Genomic DNA, 15,628 nt, shown 5'->3' on the forward strand with positions numbered 1-15,628 from the left:
GCATGGTTTAAATGATGTTATGCCTCAAGCACACCCATGACTGATTAAGAAACCTAGGAACACCTTGTTGCGCCATGCGCTGGACGTTTGATAACGAAAACACTCCCAATGTGGACTGGACATCCTACTAAATTTGAATAAGCTTTTGACTAGTAACAATGCGCTTAAGGGCCTATAATGACAGTCTAAAGCATCGTCACTCGTCAAAAGCTTATTAAATTTAGTAGGATGTCCAGTCCACATTGGGAGTGTTTTCGTTATCAAACGTAGAGCGCATGGCGCAACAAGGTGTTCGGTTTCTTAATCAGTCATGGGTGTGTTTGGGGCGTAACATCATTTTAAACCAATGAGAATGACATCTGTCACTCCCTTTAACAGTGCAAAGCTCGACCTCAAATAATGCATCGGTATTTTGACAGTCAACGGCCCATTTGAAGGATGCTGCTTTGGAGACAAAATGGAATAGTCATTCCACAAAACCATGCTTTACTAAAACCTACCATAGCCTTCACGCATTTGCACTCGTCTATTATTTGAACTCATTGGCAAAGTGAAACTAACTTCACCATGGTGTCAATGACAAGACAGTTATATGCAGTAAGTTACTTTCACTATTGACTGAAAATGGGTTACCATAGGCTGGAAAAAGCAACACTTACCCTAATATTGCTCAAATGACTGAATAAAAAAAAACATTTATCCTGCAGAGGAGTTGCTTATATCTCGTGACAGTGCGTCTTCAGCTGTGCTCCATACGCGTCTCTCGCCTCTCCCCTAATCACTTTTAACCGTCATTACCAATTACAAAATGATGGTGAATAACTAGGCTACTCATCATAAGATGTACAGTATTTCGTAATATCTTTATTCTAATTATGTTTTCCATTATAATGGTGCAATTTGTAATGTTTTGCATGGACGTGGGCTGGTGTACGTTTGTGGATGATAGAAGGATGGTGCGTTGTGCACCCGCCAATATGACTGTTGACAATGCGCTCTTAAAATAACATATAAACAACTCGCCATTGACTTCTGACAGGTTTCTTCTTCAGGTTTCCCTTGGTCAGTGGCGTAATGCGTTTTAGGTGGTGTACAATAGCGATTTTTAGACAATGCACTTGGTCACTTCCTAGGTTGTTAATTGCCACACCCCTGGGCGCATTATGCGTTTAAAAAACTAAACGTGCAAAATAAGGACTTAAACTTTGCGCCGGGTGGAAAACGAGTTTTACGCCATGCGCCAGGGTGCAAAATACAGCCCTTAGACTGTCATGATAGTTCCCTCTTTCTCTCAAATCAAATGGTGCTTTATTGGCATGAATGAATAAAGTAGTTGTTATCAAAGCTACAGGTATAACATGTTAATAATCAACTTTACTATTGGTATAAAGATAAACTAATTAAAGAAAAAAAAGTAAAAGGACAGTAATAGCTTCAGCAATGTGCTATACTCTCTCTCTCTCTTGCTTTTTTTATGACCATCTTTTGTGTACTTTAAAGTAGCCACATTCTTGACAGTATCAATTTGCACACACTTGCACACACACACAGACACACACACACAGACTTAATAAACATGGAAACATTATACAAAAAATTAGTTATGGCCAGGATCTGCTCTGTAATTTAGTGACTCTTACCTCCTACCTGTTCTTGGGCAAAAGGGACAAAAAGAGTCTTACAGCTCTCTCCATTTGAACAGTATGGGATCAGGATCCTTTATTCTTTGTTTTGTTTAACTGTGGATGTACAGTATGTGTGTAAACAGCCCACACACTTTTCACAGCCCCCCCCCCCCCCCAGAAATGTATTGAGAAATACACATAGAGACACACACACACAGAAATAAACAGACACACACACTCACACACACAATGTAGACAGCTGGAATCTGTTTCAGCAAACTAGAGAGAGAGAGAGGTGGAATGTGTGAAATCAAACAGTTAGTGAAGAGAGTAGTCCATGTCTATGTCTGGTCTATTGTACTGCCTGAATCCTTGAACACTGACAGTAGGGGTGTAAATATTAATCGATTCGTATCGATGCATCGGTTATGCAGCCGACGATTCAATGCATCGATTCGTCCGCAAGAGTATCGATTAATGTGTTTATTTTGCCACCTGTTTGTTTGCCTATCTATTTTCAGCTCCGACCTTTCTTTTTCTGTCTATGGCTCCGATGTAAGCGCACTACCTAGTCCTAAGCTGCAGGTGGCGCTAACCTCATTATTGTCTACTTCACTTATACTTCACACCACTTCAGACGCATTCGTTACTTACGTTTCACACATTGTTTTGTTGAGTCTGACTTTCAAGAGCGATGGTACCGTTAGAGCGTTCTGGCAATGAAAGTGAAATTTTACACACTCCAGTCGGCGTCAAGTCATGGGTGTGGAAGTATTTTGGCTTCAGAAAAACAGATGAAGCAGTGGTAAGAGATGTTGCCGTTTGCAAAGAGAAAGACTGTCAGTGTGAGAGAAGATACTGTGGCTACGTCAAATCTATCCGCACACCTGAAAAGGCGCTATGGTATTAAAGGCGAGAGCACAGGCTTCCAAGCCTGCCACATCACTGACAACGTTTTTCTCTCAAAAGTTGTCGAGCACTTTGCAAGGCCATTGCATTTTTTTTATATGCAAAGACATGAGGCTGTATTTAATTGTGTCACAGAGAACGAAGGCTTTAGATACCTGCTCCTACATTCCAAACTTTTGTTGATTTATTTGAAACTTCATAGATATCATGTAAAAATATTGAGTATTGAATCGTATCGAATCGTATCGTGGGGAATTCAGAAGTATCGAAAATAATCGAATCATTGGCTTAAGAAATCGATATTGTATCGAATCGTCATGTAGACTCCGATTTACACCCCTAACTGACAGATAGTTTCCCGGACATTGTTGTTGTCATGTCATAGGCTAGGTGCACGAAAGACTCTCAGTACGCTTGTTTGTTTCCGGTGGAGCCAGGTGTGTTCGAACCTGCCGCTATTGTTAATGTAACTAGAAATGCAATTCCAAGGAATTACCAGTGCATGAAAATGCTAAAGTTGTGATGTAAAATATCATGTATAGTTAAAACAGATAATACAGAGATGGTTACTACGGTGATGCTAGGATAGACATGGTGGTTGCATAGCTTAATAAAAGTTGATAGTTTAAAAGTAGACTGTTTAAAAGCTGAATGTAGATAGTTTAAAAGTTGTTGATAGACAGTAGATAGTTTAAAAGTTGTTGATAGACAGCTAGTTTAATAGATAGTTTAATGATAGTTTAAAAGTAGACCGTTAAAGGTAAATAGTTTAAAAGTTGTTGACAGACTGGAAGTTTAATGAATGTTGATATTCAATAGTTTAATGGCTGTGTATAGGTAGATATTTGATAAGTTGGCTCTAATGTTTGCTAGCAGTTATGCTAAGATTTTTAACTATGCTAACCATGCTACTTAGCTAATGTTTTATAGCAGTGCTAGCAATGCTACTTAGCTAACTTTTTTGTAGCAGTTTTGTAAACATGTTAACAATGTTAACTATGCTAACCATGCTACTTAGCTAACCTAGCTAATCATTTTTAGCAGTTTTGTTGAAAATGCTAACAATGCTAACATCCTAACTTTGCTAACCATGCTAACTAGCTACAGTGGGTAGGAGTCATAGTTGATGAAAAGTGTTGACATAGTTGATGACAAGTTAAAAGTTGTTGATAGACAGCTAGTGAATGTATATAGTTTAAAAGTTTAAAAGTTGAATGTAGATAGTTTAAAAGTTGTTGATAGACAGCTAGTTTAATAGATAGATAGTTTAATGATAGTTTAAAAGTAGACCGTTTAAAAGTTGAATGTAAAAAGTTCAGTAGTTTAATGGGTTACATTGTTTAACAGTGGATTATTGTAGTGAGGACTTTTATTTTGAAACAGTTTTGGGCAGAGGAAACAGTTGAATAGGATGTGTAGTCTTAATTGACCCAGATTGTATGCTTAAAGCCTGAGGCTGCAGGTGGCCTGAACACCTGCCATAGGATTCTAATTGCTTAATGGCCGTATTATGATGTCATAATCGACAATGTTAAGTCTATGGGGATTTTTTAAACGTTTTTCTTTAATAGTTTAAAAAGTATAAAAGTTTCAAAGTTGAAAAGACATAGCAACCCGATCTGTTTGAAGACCTACGTTACAAAGTTTGAATGAAGTTTCTAAGTTAAACTGTTCAAGAGAAATTGCGTATGGAAAAAGTGGTAAGCGGAATAATAATAAGAAGCCTAGGAAGAACAGTACAGTGCATTTTTATGCACTGTAATTAGTGTCTACACGGACCCGATTGGGTGTTGCACTAGGGAATCAGGTGTGCGCCGGTTATTTATGCCGCTGCCAAAGATTGTTAAGGCGGAGCAAGATACTTTGTTGTAGTTCATGTCTATGGGCGCGAAATGGGGATCGAATCCTGTCTGCATAAAGAGGCGTGTCGATGACGTATTGATGAGCGTACGTTGCAACCGGCCAACAGCAGCGGCATAAATAACCGGCGCACACCTGATATAAAGTCGATTTTCTCCAGACTGGAATGTACAAAAATGCTAAAAATGTACCTGAAATGTTCAGAAGGGTTTGAGGATCATGAAAACGTGCCCAAAATTCACATTCTTAACTCTATAGAACCAAGACCTTAGCATATGTGGTAAAATTCTGAGCTATGCCCATAGACTTCAATGGAGCAGTCGCTGCCTCGTGCGATCCGGGTTCCCGGAAGTGGCTCCTGATGAAATATCTTGCTCTGCCTTAACAATCTTTGGTTGACGGGCCATGTCTGCCTGCACGGAGCTACTGGACTGCCATTGGCTCATCTGCGTTCGATGGGCGGGGTTTTGCGAATGGTCAATTAACCCTTTGCAGACCGCGCGGAACATTCCATTTTTTCATACTCGATGGCCTTATGGCACAAAAAGGCTTATTGTGTGATTATGCTACATGACAGAGATATAATTTACCCACCATTATAATCAGGAGAAATAGCCCTTTCAAATTGTATAAAATATAATTAATAATTTTGAGAACACACATATTTTTTAAAAAATATCGTTAAAATTCAACCCCAAAAAACACAAAACTATCAGTTTGTCAAGATTAATCTAATTTTTCCCCCAATTTCTGTTGTAGATAGAGAAAAAGTTAGAGTGTATGGGAGATTCACAATGTTGTCCTCTACTCAGTGATGAAAACAGAATCAATGTATCACCTTTTGTTCAAAAGTTATGATAAATGTATTAGACCTTTGCAGACGGCACGAAACATTCCGATTTTTCATACTTGATGCCCTTGTGAGACAAAAAGGCTTATTGTGTGGCCATGCTACATGGCAGAGATAAGATATACCCACCATTGTAATCAGGAGAACTAGCCCTTTAAAATGGTACATATCATAGTTAATAAGTTTAGTAGTGTAACACACATTGTTTTTAAACAATACCTTCAAAATTCAACATAAAAAAACATGAAAATATCAATTTGTAAAGATGAATCTTGCTTTTCACCTAATGTGTATTGTAGATATAGTGTATGAAAGATAGACAGTGTTGTGATCTCCTCAGTGAAAAAAACAGAATCAATTTATCACCTTTGGTTCAGAAGTTATGATTAATATACTCATAACTGCAAGTCGCAGTAACATGTAGAATTTTTAAAGAGTATGATGTTTTCCTTTCCTGGTTTGACATCTGACCAAAAATACACAGATATAATGGTCATGTAACAAATATAAGATGTTTTACCATCAAAACAAGATGCATAGCTAAATATAGGATGTCTTACTGTACTCTGAAGAGGCTAAATCAATTGTGGGGAGGAAAGATAAAGGCTGAAATAAAAACTAGCCAGATGGTAACTGCTTCTCCGTGTGCTTCATTCTACTATGAAAACAAGAATAAGAGACACTGGCACATGTGTTAGGTTTACGAAAGAAGAAATAAATCATTTTTATTTAGATAAGTCTTTAACAATTTCATTAAATAATCAGGAACAACAACTTCAGGTAAATAACAAAACATATGTTTACAAACAAGCAGTAACTATTAGAACTACAAGAATGACAAGACAACAGTATAACAAAGATCAACAAAATACTTTAACATGATGAACAAAGCATCAATTCATATTAACATTCACACATATAAACAATTAAAACATTAGAAGAAATTCAATACATTTAACAACCATTACAATATATAATTATCGATATAATTTGCCCTACACATAAGGTGATACACTAACGCCGCATTCACACCAGATCCGTGTGTGTGTTGTCACAGCTGTGGCATGTGTGTGTGTGTGTGTGTGTGTGTGTGTGTGTGTGTGTGTGTGTCCATCTAAGCCTAGCAGACGATGAGGTGTAAATGCTACTGGAGTTGGTGTCCCTGTCTGTGTTAGAAGGATAGGCAAAGTGTATGCTTTCTACCTAACATGGGACTTGACCAAGCTCAAAATAAAGAAATTGTCAGATAAGAAAATTAGAAATTTAATTACAAATCTAGCCAAACTATTATCACTATAATCCCTGTCATTATTGTTATAAGCAACACTCTTATCACAACCAGAAATGTGCATACGCCCAGTTGGGCGAACACACATACACACACACACACAAACATGCTTACCTAGCTGAGGATGATGGGAGATTACTCTCCTCCTCTACCACATCATTGTCTTCCTCTTCATCCAGAAACTACCCATCCATGTCCCATGTCCATGCCACCGTGGTCCTTGGGGTCATGTTTGCTGCTTTCACCTCAGTTGCACATACTTCTCTCCCTCCATCTAAAATAACAAAAAATCACAGGTCTGATAGTAAATAGGTTGTTTAGTTTTATTTTACATTACTTCCACATAATCTTAATCACCACCAACCATGACTATTTTCACTAAAAGTATTATTGTGACTGGAGGACTCCAATATTGCTTGGAGAGGTAACATTAGTCTCAGAGCTCACTAGGTGTTATTGCCTTGGCTAAACCATACATAGCATGCCAGCTTACAAGCAAACATTGATTCATGAACATGAGTCAGGAGATATGACAGAAAACATCTAAACAGCGTATGCATACACATACACACCGTGCATAGGCTGCAGTTGCGTAAAGACAAAACACCCCCTTAGAAAACTAGATGTACCGTGTAGCGGTACAAAATATGACCGCTGCTCAGTCCTGCACATCCATTCCGCGAAAATAAATCATATTAATGAATTTGTCTCCATCTTCTACTCCATCCCCCACTCTTGAAACTTTTGTGTATGCTTGTTTGGAATGTGTGTTTGCACACATTCCGCACACAAAGTAGCCTACTGGCGCTGCAAAGGTGAATAGATTTGTTTCTGGGCCAAAAAATCTGTAACATTGTTATAAAACCTTTAAAATCTCTAAACAATCACAAGTAGGGCAGTTCATCACAGTCCATCCATTGCAACTGGACTGATGAAAGGTACACCTGTAGGCTACATTGTATTTGGGAAAAGCAGAAGGTAGCAGCATAATGTATTTATTTATTATTAAACAAAACAATCCCTGTCAGTTCCATGCAGTTTTCAACAGCTATCAAGAAGAGAGGTCATGTCATGGATTTTTGTGAATGTTTCTTCTTCTACATATGCATAAGTTTAGTCATCTAGTTCAAATGATATTCAGCTTTATTGTCAATGCACAAATTAAATATCAGTAGTCTAAAACAAAATGCTGTTTTACCCAGTGGTGCAAATAACTGACATGTCCAAAAGGGCCTTCATGAAATGCGTTGCGAGACTGTTCATACACATTTTAACGGGCAAAGTTGAAGAGCTACTGTCCGTTATTGTTTGTGCAAATAATATGCTGATTCATGTTCCCTTGCATTTTGCAACCATGAGGTCCATGGTTAAGGTCAATCTTTTGACGCAATCTTTTGATTTTCACCCAGCCTAGTCCATGGTAGGCGCCCGATTGTTTAATTGTATTGTTTAATTTTGCGATTGAGATATCCATGCACTGGCGCCCCCCCGACGTGTTCGCCCCCCGGTTTTAGAGCTATTCTAAATGCAAAAATACATAGATGGAGTTATGACAAAACCGTGACTGTTAACAAACTATAAGCTATATAAGGTAGGCCCTATGCTAGGCCTATTACACAACACAAATTGTCACTAGGCTAAACTGGCAACCCAAATAAAATCTCCTTTGGAACCAATGGCTTACACCTTACAGTATCAAGCTGCCACCTCTTGGCGAAAAGTTAATAGTTTTGCATATCAGTAGTAATACATTTCACGTAGCTGTGAATCACGGAAAGGGCGAATGAAGTGGACACTTCTAAATGGAACCCAACCCACTGTACAGTAGCTCAAGGTCTGTGGCTAAAGCAGCCATAATGAAAGCGTTATCATTGTTTGGATACTTCACACACACGTGTTTTTTAATCGCATAGACTACAACTACCAAGCTGGAATCAAAGCACATCGACTCCCCTCTCACACCCTAAACACGCACTTCGAACAAACAAAAAGCGCCTCAGTCTCACGGAATAGCCATAGGCAAAACTGTATCTGACCGGTGTAACGTTGGTACTAAATCATCCATCGCAAAAAAATATTTTTGTAGCTCGTGCAACAAATATGTGTAGGTAGTAGGGGTGTAACGGTACACAGAAGTCACGGTTCGGTTCATACCTCGGTTCGGACATCACGGTTCGGTACGAGTTCGGTACAATGGAGGGAAAAGCAAAACAAAAATGCAGAAAGCATTTTTTTTTGTACATGTCTCAGGCTGTACCACCTAGTGTCATACAGTCTCTTCCCTGAGCTATCTGCAACAGCCTGAAGTGTGTAAGATGTAGGCTAAACAGTACAATAAGTGCCCAGACTCAATCTGTAACTTGTAAACAAAATAAGACAATCAGCTATAAAACTGAAAATAGGCCTACAGCATCTCTTATTTCTGAAAGTGCAAATTACATAGAAAATGATTTTTAAAAATCCACTTAAGCAAGACCTTCAACATCTGTGTTTAGTTGTATATGGAAGGGTCTACAATTTGCCTCAATGTTTTTCATTGTGTGTAAAGTAATAATCTAGCCTACTAACTGTGAAAATATCACACTATTTTGCATTTTTTTAAAAAACGAAATTGCTCCTTTCATTTCATAAACAGACTACAACTAGAAGTCACGTGACTTTGCCCTTTGACGTTAACTCACCGTAGCATGGTTTGTTTATTAGCCTGGTTAGCGTTGTCACTTTATTTTACTGTCTGCACTTACACTACCAGCTCCTCATGTGAGAAGTTACAAGTTACCCCAACATAAAGGTAATTACCACGCGATTTACATAGCTTTCTGTCATTACGAAATCATTTAATTTAAGCCATAGGTTTTGGCCCTATTTGTATGTGTATCCAAAGGCTGCTGAAGCGCACGGGAAGTTTCTTTCCCCTCGTTTCAGTGATTGGTAGCCTACATCATCTGGGTGATGGCTTCGAATATGTGTAGCATTTTTTCCACTCACATACCCAATGCTGAACAACGCCGACACACAATTTCATCTTATCCACCACTCTTCCGCCTGTACTAACGTTACTGTAACTGAAGTTCTCAAACTTGCGATCTTAAAGAGACCAGCGGATCCTCTAACTCTTGTAGGTCTAATCTTAGTGCTGCTAATGACTGACGGACTCGACCGACGACCTGACAAAAAAAAACATAGGCGCCAATCAGAGCTAAGGCGAGGCTACAGATTAGCGTTAGGTGTCGCTAAAGAACTCCCGTAACTCTCGCTACTTTATTTGCTACAGTAATTGCGCATGACATTAATTAATCCGCACACGAGTTTTATGTATTTTTATACCGTGTATTCTCCGTGTAAATTCATGCACCGAACCGTGACGCCCGTACCGTTTCGGTTCAATACGAATACATGAACCGTTACACCCCTAGTAGGTAGGCTACAGCCCTGCCCTGAATACATCTCAACGTGCGCTCTAAAACATCTGGTTTAAATGGAGATGTAGATCATCATGGGTGCGTTAATAAATCTACATTGCGGCGAGTTGACACAAATTATTCACTTTGACGAATTTATGTAGTTTCAGTTACTTTACTTTAAGCCATGCTCTTCCTTACTTGAATCACCTTTGAAAATAGAGGATTGAAGTAGCCTATATGGTGTTTGGGAATGAACGTTGACTCAGATGCTTTTTGAGACCTTGAGCAGAAATGTCCCAGCCCGGTGTTTAGGGTGCATCATAGACAGGTTATCTTTCAGGTAGCCTATATATTTTCCATTAAAAAACCATCACGTAGCGAACGTGTTGTGGCTAACTCACGTAGCTCCTGTTAGTAGCCTAGGTTATGGTCATAAGCAAATGAGATGACAGTCGAAAGATACAATTAGTGCTGTTTTCGATTTGCTTGGTAGCCTATAAACGCATTTATGGTTTTCTACAAATACATCAATAATCAAATTGGCCTCCATCACTCAACCATGCTAACGGTAACATTATTTTACCTACGTTCTGCTATTGATAGGATTAACATAGCCTACCTGCAGTAAAAAACAAGCATGTCCGATAAACATTCTCAGATTTATTTCGGCTTCAAGAGGAAATGGGAATTACATGTCATGCAGAAATCATCCTACCCTTAGACGTTCTCTGCGGTAAACTACTGTAGCCTACAGTCTTGTCCTTGTAGGAAGCGTAGTGTCTTTCCAACCCACTTTAGATTAACTTCCAACAAAATTACGTCTCACTGCAAAGATGCGCCATCTAGTGGACAAACGACTACTTATCGCCAATACTGGAAATGCAGCCATGATGATGATGATGAATATTTATTTTGGCTTTCTTTTAATCCTACTGAATTTGTAATTATGTATCGGCCGTTCTAATACCGATAGTATGTGGGTGCCTGTGTGTGTGTGTGCATGTGTATATGTGTGCGCCACCATCTACAGGCAAATGAGTGTACAGTCACTAAATGTACACATAACTTAATTTTTTAGACCCCCCCATGGATGAAATTCTACGAAACTTGGCATACCCCCAGAGAATGTCAGGTTAATCATACACATAAAATTTGGTGCAGTTCTGAACGTCTTTACTGAAGAGAGGGGCGATTAAAGCAGAATGATATTGCATTTTAATTTTTTACCGGGGGGGTGCAAATCACAAATGAGTGATTATGGGCTAGGTTGATGTGGGCCCTTGAGACCAACATACCATAAAAATTTCTTCATCCTCGGTGCCACGGTTCAGGTAGTTATTTAGGAAAAACTGAATTTTTTGGGTTTCGGGGGGCCCAGCGCGGAGGGGGAGTGGCCCCCGGGGACCAAACGAAATTTTTCCGTAAAAGTCTAGTGGGGCTACATACCCACCAAATTTCATGTGCCCCGGTGTTTCGGTGCCCCGGGTATCGTTGACCAAAATTTCAGGAAGTAGATGACGAAAAAAAAAAAAAAACTTTGACAATCCCTATATGACCGCTTCGCTAGCGGCCGTCATAATAATGTGTCGACGAGTAGGCTTGGGTGTATGAGCTCCCATCATAGTTAGCCACCCATAAACCTCATAATCGTAGCAGCCAACCTTACAGCCTAAAAGCTAAACAATACTAAGACACATTTATAACAAATCTTCTGTCATGTATTCATGAAAACAGCAGTCAATGAATAAAATCCTTACGTTACACCATCGGTGATCAACACAGTCTTCACGTCGGTAACGTAACATTAACGTTGTCATTCATGTCAGATGTTTCTATCTAAGTAAGCTAAGCAACTTGGCTACAAACAACTGTAAATTGTGCTATACATATTATGAAGGAATGAAAGGTTTATTTGACAATAAAATGCCGATTAGGTGTACTTGACAAAGTTGGCAGTCATGAAGCACGGGAGTGAACTGTATCGCGACTACGCGTCAGGGACATGTTGCAGCCTCTTCTGATGCTAACGTTACCTAACTTAGCTAGTTTTCTGTATCAGCTGACAAGCAAGGAACATCGTTCAAAATAGAACAAATCGTTAAAATGTCAGTCCTAGTAGGTCTGTAATCTTGGTTGACATATAGTAACCCCCCAGAAATTACTGAAAATAACAGCTGAATTTAACACACACACGCATTATGTTACGGCCATGCATACAAGGTGTAATTACCAGCAAAAATAACTTTTAAAAACGATTTTGAAGTAATAACATGGATAACAAGTAGTAATAACATAAAAAGACTTGTTTTTACCTCAGATGATCCAGTAGTTTCTCCTTTAGACGACATCAAGATCAACGATGCATAGTGCTTCCTGCTGTTTTTCCTCTAGTGGAGGGAGACGTCAACTCTTGATTTTTCCTTCATGTAGTAAAATAAATTCGCGCCACAAATCCCTTAACCAATCATATCGCCAGAAAGCCTATGATGTGACGTTTTTGAGAAAGTTTTCATTGATAAAATTGGTTGGGGTATGGCTGAGTTATTAGACTGAACGTCATCGGTACTGGGGTACCGAAATTAGAGCGTGCGGTCTGCAAAGGGTTAAACTGATTTTAGTTTCAACTGCCAGCTGCTCAACTAAGCCCCCTCATAGAGCCAATTAAACTGATTGCACCTTCATCAACTGCTTTCTGCTCAACTAGGCCTACTCTCTCTGTCTCTCAACTATTTAACTGTTCAAACTGTCAGTTGTCATCAACTATGACTCCCGCCAACTGTTTCCTCTGCCCACAACTCTTTCAAAAGAAAAGTCCTCACTACAAGAATTCACTATTGAATAATGTATTTAAACTATCCAACTATTTAACTGTTTAGCCATTCTGACTGTCAGTTATCATCAGCTATGACTTCCGCCAACTGTATCCTCTTCCCACAACTGTTTCAAAATGAAAATCCTCACTATAATAATTCACTATTAAACAAGGATTAAAGTTCTCCGTCATAGGACGGATTTCCGTCAATTTGATTTTAGAAATGTCATATTTGAGATCGATGCAGATCCGATTAGAAAAAAAATAGGAGGGGGGGGGGGGACTGTCACCTTTGCTTTTCCTTTTTTAAGGCAACTACAAATATTAGGTAAATGTTTAAAGACCTAATAGTGTTCTTGAGAACTTTCTGTGTCTCAATCCGTGACCGCTCAAGAAGATACGTCCTATACGGCCTACGTCAGCCATGAGTTTCGCTTTGTATGTTGTAGCTACACACTTGTCTCGGGCGTTTGCTTAAAAAAAAGAACACGTATGGAGGACTATAACGGTCTAAAAGTTGGATTATAGTGACACAATCGAGACAGCTGATGAGGTTGGCCAATCCGTTTAACTTTTTTGGATATGATATTGTGAGCTCTATGTGCGAATTCGGAGGCTGTGTTCTTTCCGTGCATCAATGTAGACACTTACTATCGCGAACTCTTGTCAGGGGAGGTCATTCATTTTGGGTGTCACCTATGACTTGAACAGATAGCCTGCTATGCCACCCGATGTAGGCTACTATTATTGTTACAGTTTTTAATCAATTCAACTAACATTATGTGTAAAGCGACGCAATATAAACCGTAGCCTATGCAATTTATTATCCCGTCTGTTATGACATACAACAATGTTTTTCACAATTTGCGACGGAAGGTTTTGACTGAGCGTGTCGAGTAAGGGGGTCAGTCGTGTTTGTGACGCACAGACAGCCTTGTAGCCTATTTTGCTTAGGCCTCACTTTTAACGACAATAGGTTGTGAGTGTATGTTGACAAAAAATAACCATACAATTAAAATAGTCAACTTAAAACTTTGCTATAAAATATTATTAATTTATAGCACAAAACCATAACCAGTGGGCCTACCAGAACCTCGCATATTAGCGTCATGATTTGTGTGCGTCTATTTGGCAAGGCCACTAGCTGTCATGGATGCGTTGTTGCTAAAGGAAGGCAGGTGTCAAAAGTTAAAAAATAAATGCAGATGGGGAGCTGTTGGAAACGGGGGAGCACTAACAAGCCATGGTGTAAAGAAATTAAAGTGCCAGGAGTTTGCTTTTGCGCGGTTCGCTGCAAGAAAATTGTTTATGGATGCAATAGGAAAACGTTTTAGCACGCCACCAATCAGAAGACCGCCATAAGGTTAACGTTTGTGCACTTCAGGACATCTTCCCTACCTGGTGCAACTAGCCACCACGACAGAGGTAGGCTACGTTTATCTATGGCTGACCGTTTTTACGTTTAGAAAGTAGGCTACGCATGTTCTTTCATAGCGCAACACGACCTGTCCTTAACCATATCGCAACCTCTTGTCAACCTTATACAATCTGTTGCTGAAGACAAAAGCGCCGTCTCCAGATTGTCGTTACAAATGCGCAGACCTCCTGCATGAGCACACACAGTATTGCTGCTCATTGGAAAACTGAGTTGTCTGTAAAACTCAAAATTACCATGTTATCATTAAATGCGGATGAGGCAACAAATGGAAATATGAACAATATCTAGAATGTTCTGATTTGTTACTTTGATGAGGAAATGGGAAGTCTTGCAAACTTGATTTTATAGATTTTACTTGGTGTTGAATTGCATATTAACAAGAAAAAAATCTCCCCTTTTGGCCTGAAGTAATTAAATAAGAGTGTGTTAAAGCCTTTCTACAATATTGCTGCAGTAGAAAAGAACAGCAATGGCTAATCAGCAATGATCAGGTACTAAAATATAATTTTTGTTCATCAGGAAAACTCAATCTCAATCAAGAACACTCTCAATTCGCCTTATTCACATGGCGGCCATTGGCGGCTAAAACGAGGCTACAGGGTACACAAACCATAGGATTGTTATGTTCTATGCATTCACCTGTAGGTGGCATTAATTATATAGTAAGTGTACCCTGTAGCCTCGTTTTGGTTTAAACAATGGCCGCTGTGTGAATAAGGCGAATACTCCCTTTACTTTGCTGTTTGCATCTTTTTGTACATTAAAAACCAATAGGTCGCGACCGCAAAAGGGGTGCTATCTCTATAGGTAGATATGAACAACGTATGACTTATGGCCTGAAAAAAGTTCAGTCAAACGATTTTTTTTTACTTTAATCCCTGTATTAAATGATTTAACTATTTAAACTACTCAAATATTTATCTGTTTAGCCATTCCAACTCTCAGTTATCATCAACTATGCCTCCAGCCAACTATATTAAACCACCACCTACCTAGCAACCAACATAGCAACCATTGAAATAAAGCATCTATGTCAGTTTCGATAGCAATCAACATGATTAACCTAGCAACCATCATATGAACAGCTTTATTTAGCATTGCAACAACCTAAGCAATTAACTTTATTTGCATGTCTACCTAAGCAAAACCATTGTAACTATCTCCACATTATCTGTTTTAACACTGTATACTTTACATAATATGTTTTGCATTTTCATGCACTGGTTATTCCTCGGATTCCTCGTTTAACGTAGAAACTTTGTAACATAGGTCTTGAAAAGGAAACTTGAGGAATGTATTTTTTGTTTTTGAATTTTTTGAGATATTAACATAAATCAAGCTTATTTTCCCCCATAGACTTTGCATTGGCACTATGACATCACAATGGGCTAATTAAACTGATTTGCGTGTGTATCAACTGTCAGCTGCTCAACTAGCCCCCC

This window comes from Alosa pseudoharengus, unplaced genomic scaffold (genome assembly GCF_046254945.1).
Source record: "Alosa pseudoharengus isolate Yale_2024_CS ecotype anadromous, Long Island Sound unplaced genomic scaffold, YU_APseudo_1.1 YU_APseudo_1.1_scf_17, whole genome shotgun sequence".
Lineage (NCBI taxonomy): Eukaryota > Metazoa > Chordata > Actinopteri > Clupeiformes > Clupeidae > Alosa > Alosa pseudoharengus.